The following is an 11,693-nucleotide window of genomic DNA, read 5'->3' on the forward strand; positions in this document are numbered from 1 at the left end:
TGCAATGTTGTTCCTTTTCTGCTTCTTGTGGTAATGTTGTAATGAATCGTGCTCTAATTCTCTATTGAATATAATTTCTAAGTTAATATTTCATTTGCCAGCAGTTAGATTATTTATTTGCACATGTATCTTGCATTAGGTATTGGGTTTAGAAAAGCATTCTAGCTCACTCAATCTAGTAGGTATCTCTAGACCTTGAGGGTTTTAATGTGTATATGGCCCCTTATGATCTAATAACTTCATTTCAAGTGTGTAGATATTATTTGATATTCAGATCTTGGGCGTGAGGGGAAGTCTTCGGTTAGACCAACCAACTCCCAAGATAAGAGGTTTAAAATCCCATCGTGTTAAATTTTCCAAGGCTTATCTAACGATCTGTATGCAGTAACTTGGCCATGGCATTATATTAAAAATTGATCTTCCTCAAATTACTCTCAAAATTAAATCAAGCAATAAAGTTAGATCTGCTTATCTAGAGCTTGTAATTTTTTTTATTTGTGAATATTTGTAAATTATTTTACTAACCCGTGTAAATTATTTTGCTAGTGTATATAGCTAGTGGGGTTTTAATCTTCCATTTGAATTTTTCTATAAATTTTTGGAATAAGGTTAGTCTTTTGGCATTTTGCAAGAATTCAATCACAAGATTGAAGGCTGATCTAGTTTTCGTTGAGGAAGTAGGCCCTCACCTAGCCCTACGGCTGGGATTTGGGCACTAAGTCACCCCTCAAAGAAGTCATCTAGCAAAGGGAAGGAGGTTGAGTGCATTTAAAGGCTTGATCTAACCATGGAAGGGCTAGATCCATCAATTTGAAGCCCTAATCCATCAACGTTGAAGCATATTTGGCAACCGCTAGCACTTTTAGGGCTTTTTCTCTTGCAATTCAGAGGTTTTACATAAAGTTTCACATTTAATTTTTAATTGCAATTTTTTGTGACTATAAGTTGGATATTCTTGGCATAAATTTGCTTGCTCTCATTGCAGGATCAATGTAAATTTGTTGGAGGGTTGAAAAGTCTAATTGGAGGTCTAGTTAAGTTGGCTGCGGGTAAAAAGGAGGGCTTGTAGCCCTAGCCGCAAGGCAAAGAAGCCCTTAGAGCCAAGGCCACAAGCCTAAAGTGTCTTAAAACCCTAGTTGTTAGCCCTTTGAGGCTCTAGGAACCCTAACATAGACTTGGAGGAGGCTCCAAGCCCCTAACGCAAGGCATTGAAAGCCTAGACAACTCATTTGCAATTGGATTTTGGCATTAATACTTTGTTTGTAGGCCTAATTATTGCTCTTGCCAAGGTTTGCATTGTTTTCCATTAAGAAGTTGGTATGTATAAGGTCTGATCCATTATAATTTTGGGACTAACCCTTTGTTGCAGGCGGATACATCACTTGGGAAGGGTTTTAAAAGTTTTGTTTTGGGGCTTGGTGATATCGTTCTACATCAATATTAACCATTTAGGCCTAGCCACAAGGCTATAAGCCTTTTTTCCCTTGGGCACTGCTAAATTAAAAAGCAAGTTACTGTGTTTGTAGCCTAGGGTTAACATACTTGTGGTTGTATGTGGGACATGGAGGTTTAGACACCTTGTTTGTGGCTCAAACTTTGCATTTTGTGTACTCTTCCTAGCACATCATCTCTTGAGACTAAACCACAACCTTTGAGGGCTTTGTTGCTCTCATCCTTGGCTCTTTCAATAACTGTCTCAAATCAAATCTGAAGTAAACAATTACAGACACTAATCACTAAGCAAACAGCTAATATAAGTCCTAAAAACACTCTAATTCAACTCATAACAATCATACATTAATCATAAATGTTTTGTAAATTGATGACGGATTTGGGTGATTGATTTCACTGTTAGAGGACTGACATTGTTATTACAAAGGTTTGATATAATTTACAGAGGCTTGATCTTGAAACTTCAGTGGTCTCTTTACATTACATTGGGCACTAAACTTGAATATAGATCATTGGTTCTCCTTTCCTTATATTTGATGATCAATTGTGAAGTAATTTGGTGGGTTGATTTCATCATTTAGTCACTGGCATACAAGCTGCAAAACTCTGATTTGAATCTACAGTCATTGGTCTACTCATAACAGCAATATTACATTGCTTCTTTGCCTGGCATCTAGCACTTGAGTTGGTTATTGAACCTTGGTATGGTTGCTTGCATCTTGTGGAAGATTTAAGGATTGATCTCATCACATTAAGGACTGATATATACTAACACATAAGCTGCAGTGGTTGACCTTTTGAAGTGACACATTTATTGGCGTTCAAAAGAGCAGATTCATAAGTGATTGGTATTAAAGATATTGGCATTGTCATTGGCTCCTATCTTTTTCTAGTCAAGGATAACTTGTTTGGGTTACTAACTTTCCCTCTCATCTAATTGCATTTCAAATCTTTGCATCTCATTTACATTGTTAGCCTTTAGTTGCATTGCATTTCAAATTAATTTCTCTTTCGCATATTCCATTGCATAGTCCGATTTTTTGTTGCATTTAGTTAACTAATCTCATTATTAGCAATCTCATCTTATTGCTTGTAGTTGTGCTCTTGCAATCTTGTAGTTTTATCTTGTTATAATTTAGTAAACTAATAATTGAAAGAGAACTCCTAATAAGCACACATAAGTAATAAAAGGGTGTTGCTACCATTGTCTCATTGAGCTTCATTTAAGCTCTTCTCTAGTTGGGGGTCAAAATTGTGCAGCTGGAAGAGATTTGATTGGGTTTGACTTTGGTAGAAGAAGCACACAATCAAAAAAGTTTGGCTTGGTCTTGGAAGGGTATTGGTATTACTCTAGAGGTCTTGGAATTCGACATTTGAAGAATCTATAAGAGGAGAAGAGATTAGTGGGTTTTCCTCTCAAGTGGAGAGGTTTTGGCCCTGGCTTGCAGCCTACATCATGTGTTCTTGTGTACTATTGATCTTCATGTTTTTGGTAGTTGTTTGATGATAAGAACAATATAATAACAAGAGAATATGCTAATAATCAGGAAAAGGTAAAAATACATCACAAGCTCATTTTCTTGTATTCTCATCCTAGATTAGAATTGAGTAATTAAAATTTACCTCCAAGCATAAGCTTGGTTGTTAGAAACTTAGGGCCACCTTCTCTCCCAATTTTGTGACGCTTGACCCTTGCACTGAGGTTAAAACAAGTGACCTTACAGTTCTCTTGCGGGAAATCCCTTATAGGAATGGAGGCATTGTTGAAATATGTAACTAGTTTCGGTCTTCATAAATATGAAATGTACTCTTGATTCTTGTATATTAAAAAAAAAAAAAAAACTTATTATTGTTATTTTTTTGTAGCATGGGTTTCATGCTCAAGCTCTTTTTATATAGAGGTCAAACACCCATTGTGTGTTTCTAGGGTTTATCATAGAGTCAAGAAGTCAATAGAGTTATTGTCATATGAAGAAGATGCCACTGGACATATTGTAACATGACAAAAGAATTATTTTTGTATTTAAAGTGTCAATATACCCCTTCAAGACCAAGTCAGTCTACCAGCTAAGAAGTCGGCCCCATTAGGACATGTCGTCCTCCTTGGAAGCCTATATATAGGAGGGAACTCGACCTCCTATGGAGACTCACTCACTTCTCATCATCCAAGTGAAGGAGAAGCAGAAGAAAGGCAAGCGAAGAAGGATAAAAGAACAAAAGACGAAGTTTTTGGGTTATTTCTCTCTCTCTCTATCTCTCTCTCTCTCTTGTAAGGAGATAAGGCTAGGGTTTTGCAACTGCAAAGTCGAAGTAGTAAAAGTTGCAGAAATAAGGTCAAATAAAGGACTCTTAGGTCACCTACAAGCCCTAGACGGACAAGCAACCCAAACAAAGGTCAAAGGAAGCCTTGGAAGCCCTAAAATTGCTCACACATGTGGAAGCAACAACTGTTGTAGCGGCTGAAAATTTCAGACCTGCAGTGGAGGCTGAAATTCTATAGTTGGGGGTCAAAATTGTGCAATTGGAAGAGATTTGACTGAGTTTGACTTTGGTAGAAGAAGCACATAATCAAGAAGGTTTGGCTTGGTCTTGGAAGGGTATTGGTCTTGCTTTAGAGGTCTTGCAATTCAACATTTGAAGAACCTATAAGAGGAGAAGAGATTAGTGGGTTTTCCTCTCAAGTGGAGAGGTTTTGGCCCTGGCTTGCAACCTACATCTTGTGTTCTTGTGTACTATTGTTATTTATGTTTTTGGTAGTTGTTTGATGATAAGAACAGTATAATAATAAGAGAAGAAGCTAATAATCAGGAAAAAAGTAAAAATACATCACAAGCAATTATCAAGTTTAAGAGAAATCATCCTAATTGTAGCCCTCTAGATTTCTCAACATGGTATTAGAGCTAAGGTTGTCTAAGGGCATGATGAAGACCACTACATCCTTGAAGAAGTCACTGAAGCAGTTTTCTACAATGGCAAGTCATCTCAAGCAAGGCATCAAAGCATTTTGGGATATCCTATTGTCTATCAAGGAACATATGACCAAGACTTCTACTGCAAAGGACGAAGGGTTATTCTCAGCACTTACAGGTACGTTTGAAGATGAAAATATATGGGTAACTAAGAGTGGAGCATCCAAACATATGACAGGTGAGCACAAACAACTAAAGATATTATCAAGAGGAAAATCTTCCTGCTCTGTTGAACTTGGTGACAAGAAGAGTTATCCTATAAGAGGAATTGGATCAACCTCGCTGGAGTTAGAGAATGGAGGAAACATGCATCTCAACAACATTCTATTCGTACCAGGTTTGCAAAAGAATTTACTTTATATTTCATGTCTAGAAGATAAGGGAGATAGAGTCACTTTTATAGATGGAAAAGTAATGGTATGGGATAGAGGCTCTGGCATCAACAATGCAAAAATCATAAAGGAAGACTCTACAGGTTATTCACACCTCTATCTCAAGCCTTGGTTCACATTGAAGTCATCCCATGTGAGTGTTATGCAACCAGCTCACAAAAGTGAAGAAAAGATAGATCAACGACTTAGAAATTAGCCTCTTTGACAGTGCAACCCCTTTTACATTACATAAATCAACAATTCTTGGATGATACAAATGATAAGACCACCTTGGTATATATAGGAGTCTAAGGGGTCATAATATAATCAGAGCCTACATAACAATAATAATGTAAGGGCACAATAATAACAATAGTGGACTTCTATGGGGCACAACAATGACAACATGGGGGATACATGAGCACAATAATAACAATAGGGGGCTACACTAACAATAAGGGTAATACACTAGTATTATAGGGACCTAACATGTCCCTCCTTCAAAAAAGTGTTGTCCTCAACGCTTGAGTAGTTATGGATGCTTTTGTATAAAATTTTCATCCTCCCATGTGGAATCTCCATTCTGTAAGTTCTTCCACTTAATGGGAAACTCTGAAATTAATCGATTCCGTAGTTATCAGATTCTTGTTTCCATGACTACTTCAGGCTCAAATATGATTTTTCCTTCTTCATCAAGTTTTGGAAACATTGTTTGAACTAGGAGCTTGTCACTGATAACCTTCTTTAAACATGAAACATGGAAAATTGGGTGTACTCGGGAAAATGAAGCCAGCTCCAATTTGTGTGCCATAGTACTAATCTTTTGCAACACCTTGTAAGGACCATAATACTTGGGTGATAATTTATTATCCTTCTTAGCTAGCTTGAGGGACATTTTTTTGTATGGTTGTAGCCATAAAAATACCCAGTCGCCTACATCAAAACTTCTTTCACACAATATTGATCTGCATGTTGTTTCATTCAATTATGCGTCAGGGTGAGGTTATCCTTTAAGAGTTGGAGAACTTGTTGATGCTCAATGTGATATTCCACTGCTTGAACCTTAGAATTTTCTCTTAAAGATGATGTGATGGATGGTGGATGATATCCATAAAGTGTCATAAATGGGGTTATTTTTTATGTAATATGGAAGGAAGTGTTATACCACTATTCAACTAGAAGTAACCACTTGACCCATTGTGTTTGTTTATCATATACAAAGCAACAAAGATATCCTTCCAAACATTTGTTCATTATCTCAGGTTTCCCATCAAATTGAAGATGACAAGATGAGCAATGAATTAATTGAGTACCAAGACAATAAAATAGTTTCGTCCAAAAATTTCCAGTGACAATGGGATCTTTATCTTTTACAATAACCATTGGGTTTCCATGTAGCTTTTGAATTGTTTCCATAAATGCAATAGCAATTGTATTGCTTTAAAAGAATGAGATAATGCACAAAAGTGTGCATACTTGGTAAAACGATGTAAACTTTGAAACGAGAACTATAAACTCGAAATGGGAACTCTAGCCAAAAAATCCCCCAAAAAATGAAAAATCAACTCGAAAATGAAAATTGTTGATCCTGGAATAACACTTTTTTTTCTATGATAAATTTTCAACATGTTGTAGAAATGGCAATGAAACCAATTTTTTGTGCAAAAAATGTGGAAAAAACACCCTGAAAACGAAAAGTGCGATGTTGAAATAACGTCTGCTTTTCTTTTCAAATAAATTTTCAACATTTTGAAAAAATGGCGTAAAAGATTTTATCATGACTCTGAAAAACATTAAAATTTCAAAAGAATAATGAAAACATAAATTTAAAAATAAAAACAAAAACAAAAACAAAAAGTAAAAAAAGCATAACAAAAAGTAAATAAAAATATATATTTAAAAAAAAAAACATAAAATGTTAAAAGAGAATAACAAAATTAACCCATAAAAATAAGAATTAAAAAAAAATACAATGAAATAAATAAGAACAAAAACATGTTTTCTAAAAAAACATTAAAAAAAATGTATAAAAAAAAAACAAAATATCTTGTAAACGATAAAAAATTGAAAAATAAATTATAAAACTATAAAAATAAATAAATAAAAATACATCAATTTTAAAAAACTATTAAAAAACTCATTAAAAAATAAAATAAAACAACTATAAAATTTAAAAAATAAAACAATAAAACAATTTTAAATAATTTAAAAATTAAAAAACTATTTAAATAAAATTTTAAAATTTTAAAAAGCATAAATAATAATAATAAAAAAAGTCAAATTTAAAAAGAAAGAAGCATAATTAATTAAAAAATTTAAAACATTAATATTAAAATCTTAGAAAAGGAAAGATTATTAAAAAACATAATATATGTGTGTGTGTGTGGCAGAGCTAAAATCAGATTTCAGCTCCGCCCACTTCAAAAAAAATTATTAACAATTTTTTATATTTTTTTGTTAATTTTTTTTTTAAAGTAGGCGGGGCTAAAATCCGATTCTGAGAATCATATTTCAACCCCACCCACTTAAAAGTAAAAAATAAAAATTATTAACAATTCTTCTTTGTTGATAATATTTATTTTGTTTAAGGGCGCGGGGCTAAAATCCGATTCTGAGAATTGGATTTCAGCCCCGACCAGGGTCGTGCCCCCCAGGCCGTTGGACGGGGTTGAATTTCGATATCAGATTTCATCCCCACCTGGGGCGGCGCGGCCCTGGGCTGCATGTAACTCTGCCCTCCTGAGGTCGCGCCCCCTTCCCCCACCCCTGCACGAGGGTTGAAATCCGATTCTTAAAAAAAAATTATTAATAAAAAAAAATTGTTAATAAATTTTTAATTATTTTCAAGTGGGCAAGGCTGAAATTAAAATATATATATGTATAATTTTGTTTTTTACTTTTTTTAATGTGGGCAGGGTTGAAATCCAATTTTCAGCTCCACCCTCTAATTTTCTTATTTTTTTAATGTTTTTTTTTTTCATTTTTTTTTTAAGATTTTAACATTAATGTTGTAAAATTTTTAATTAACTATGTTTTTTTTCACCCTTTAATTTTAATTTTAATTTTAACATTATTGTTCTAATTCTTTTAATTAATTGTGTTTTTTTTTAAATTTGATTTTTTTGTTTTTTTATGTTTATCATATATATATATATATATATATATATATATATATATATATATATATATATATATATAGTTTTTTAACTTCTGTTAGTTTGTTTTTGTTTTCAAATTATTTAAAATTGTTTTAACATTTTTGGTTTTTTGGTTTAATTTTCAGGGTTGTCTTTAATTTTTTATTTTTTGTTTTTTTAATAGTTTTTAAAATTGTTGTATTTTTATTTATTTATTTTTATGGTTTAAAAAATTATATATCATTTTTTATCGTTTACAAGATTAATATATATATATATATATATATATATATATATATATTTGTTTTTTAAGTAACCAACATTTAAAAAAAGAGAAATAAGACAACTAAAAAAATTCTTAAGTAATCAACATTTAAAAAACAATTGGACATAAAAAAATTTAAAGTGTCAAAAAATGTAGCATTTAAAAAAAATATACACAGTTAATACATTAGAAAATATAAAGTGTCAAAAATAAACCCTGTAAAAGAAGGGGTCGATGCTGCATCAACACATTTCAAAATCAACATGAAAATCAGTAACATTTAAAAACAAATATTTATAATTGATACATAATAAAATTTAAAGGATCAAAAATATGCTCCGAAAAAAATATATGTATTTTGCATCACCACTTTTCAAAATCGGTTGACTTTTTTTCTACCTCAACGAAACGGGTAATCGTATCAGTTCTCGTTTCAAAGTTTATATTGTTGTAAGTCTGTCTATCAACTACCACCATGATGACACTCTTTCCTTTAGACTTGCGTAACCCTATGATAAAATCCATTGAGACCTCCTCCCAACGTTGAATTGGAATGGCTAAAGGTTGTAACAGACTTGGGGTCTTAATTGTCTCAACTTTATTTTGTTGGCAAACCAAGCATTCTACCACAAACTTTTAAATATCGAATTTAAAGCCATCCCAAAAAAATTCCTTCTTGACCTTGTGGTAAGTTTTTAAAAATCCGAAGTGTCCTCCTAAGGGGGAGGTGTGCAATTCCAAAAAAATCTTTTGCTTGAGTCGAGAATTCTTACAAAAATATAAGTGATCTTTCTACCATAATGAATCAATTTTCCAACTAAATGTATCATATGTATTGGGATCTTGCTGCAACTTTTGAATGAGTGTCCACACCTCTTCATCATTCTTCCATTCATCCTTTGTTTCGGTTATCCAATTTGGTTGGATAATAGAAATGGCACAAAGTAGTGCTTCCACATCCTTATCCTTGCTTGAGAGTGCATTTGCAACATCTTGCTTCCTTTTTTTGTAAATGATTTCAAAGTCATAACCCAACATCTTTGTGGCCCAATTTTGTTGCTCTTCTGAAGATAATCTTCGTTACAAAAAGTAAGTTTAAGACTATCATGATTTGTTTTTACCTTGATGTGTCTTCCCATTAGGTAAGGTCTCCATTGCTTTAGTGCATGTAGTATTGCCAACATTTCCTTCTCATAAATAGGTTTGTGTAAATATTTTCTTTTGATTGGACGACTTTCAAAAGCAATGGGTCTTCCTTCTTGCATTAAAACAACACAAATTCCATTTCCTAAGGCATCACATTCAACAATAAAGTTTTTTGTGAAGTTTGGTGTAGCTAAGACAGGTGCTTGGCACATTGCCTCTTTAAGATGTTCAAAGGCCTTAGTTGCTTTTGGGGTCCAAGAAAATGCATCTTTCTTTAGTAATTTTGTTAGAGGTGTTGTTATTCTCCCATAATTCTTAACAAACTTGCAATAATTGACCAAGTGACAAGTGGTTTACAAGAACAAAGTCATCGATACCATACAAACTAATTGGGTTCTAATTATAAAGATGCAATGTGCACCTTTTGTGTGTGTTGCACATCATGTAGATCAAAATATGTTAAAATTGGCAACTAGGGCTAAACTTCATGTGGGTCATCTTATTCATGGATGATGATATTTTTATTAGATTCCTCTCATCGAGAGGTCTAGGATTGATCTAAAGATCATCCGATTCCGATAAGTATTTATGGAGATATGAATTTATTTTGATTATGGACTAATTGTCAAAGTCGGCCAACAACTTATGTAGGCTCAGAAGCCCAATAGTCGCATCTATTCAACCCCAACATTTTGCATATAAATACAAGGAGTATTCTCCTCATTTGCACACTTCACTCTCATCGCAGCTCTATCTCTCCTGCGCAGAAAAGAGTCTCTTCTCTCTCCTGCACAGAAAAGACTCTTCTCTCACACGTGTGGAAGGAACGACGCAGATTTTAGGGCTGCAACTGTAGATTGGAAGTTTGACCAGTGTTGGCCATCATTCTCTCTCTCTGGATTGCACAGTAGGTGAACCTAACTCTCTTTGGAAGGCCACATTTTTTTATGAAGGAATCAAGGCAATCCGACGGTCGATTTTCAAGATATTGACTGCCCTAGTTTAGGGCTGATGTAGGGTTTGTTGCTACTGATTTAAATCAGATTTTTGTACTATTTCTCTCTACTGAATTATTGAAGATAAAAGAATATTTGATCAAAGGGTTTCCCCATATTGGGGTTTGTCCCTGGCTAGCCGCCACATCTTGTGTCTCTTGTCTTGGCTTGTTTTTTGTCACTCATTTAATGTTGTATCTGCACTTTACTTAATATACATGTGATTGCTAATTAATAAGAAAGATAAGTAAACTGCTCTAAGCATAGAAAATACCATAACTTAACATGGTATCAGAGCTGAGGTGAAGGAAAAGCCCGAGCAAGAGCAAGAGCAATCACCAAAGAGAAGATTGGCAAGGATATCCTAAAAGAACTATGGGGTCCTCAACACTCTTCCCCGCCAAAGACAAGCTCCGTGAGAACTCTAACTATCACGGATGGAAGATGTCTCTCGATCTGACTTTAGAAGATCAGGGAGTGTTGGACCATGTGAGAGGCAATATTGTTGAGCCTCCATCAAATGCACCCACTGCTGCCAAGAACAAATGGAAATCCAGAAAAGTCAAAGCAAAGAAGATCATCCGAGACTCTATCGACAAGCGCTTGGTGGTCTATGTTTCTAACCTGAATACCTCCAAGGAAATCTATGATAGAGTGGTGAGCTTATTTAAAGTTAATGATGCAAATCAAGTTTTGTTTCTTAGAAATAAGCTGAAGGAAATTAAGAAGGGAAAATATGAAAATATGCAAACATATTTTTTAAGAATCACCGAGATCAAGAACAATCTCCTATCTATTGGAGAAGTAATTCCTGACAGGGAAATGGCACTCACAACTCTTGGAGGACTACCATCTGAATGGTATGTATTCAGGACTACTCTCCTCAACAATAATGTAATTCCTAGATTTGAGGAATTAATGGCAAGATGCATTCAAGAAGAAGCAAGGATGGAAGAACAGGAAATGCCCACACTTAAAGGTCATCCCACTGCCTTTTCTTCTCATGCTAAAAGAAGAAACCATTCCAAAAGGAAGACTAGACCAAAGGGTGGAAAAGGACGATGTTATCATTGCAATAAACCCTGTCATTATGCAAGGGAGTGTCCTGATAAAAGGAACTCACACCAGGATGATGATCAAAATCCCTCTCAAGGCAATCAAAGAAATGGCAGGTCAAATGGCCGAGGTAAAAGGAGTGTTGGAAATCAAGGAAGAGGACAACCATTTAAGAAGGCAAGAAATTCTAGGTATGACTCTAACACTGTTGACAATAAGCAAGATGAATATTATCTACCAGCTGCTCTATCTACCTCTACTCCTCCAAACTTCCTGGGAAATTGGCTTATTGATAGTGGTAC

This window comes from Pinus tabuliformis, chromosome 4_1 (assembly GCF_031772625.1).
Source record: "Pinus tabuliformis cultivar Carrire ecotype Pingquan chromosome 4_1, CPIR1, whole genome shotgun sequence".
NCBI classification, from domain to species: Eukaryota; Viridiplantae; Streptophyta; class Pinopsida; order Pinales; family Pinaceae; genus Pinus; species Pinus tabuliformis.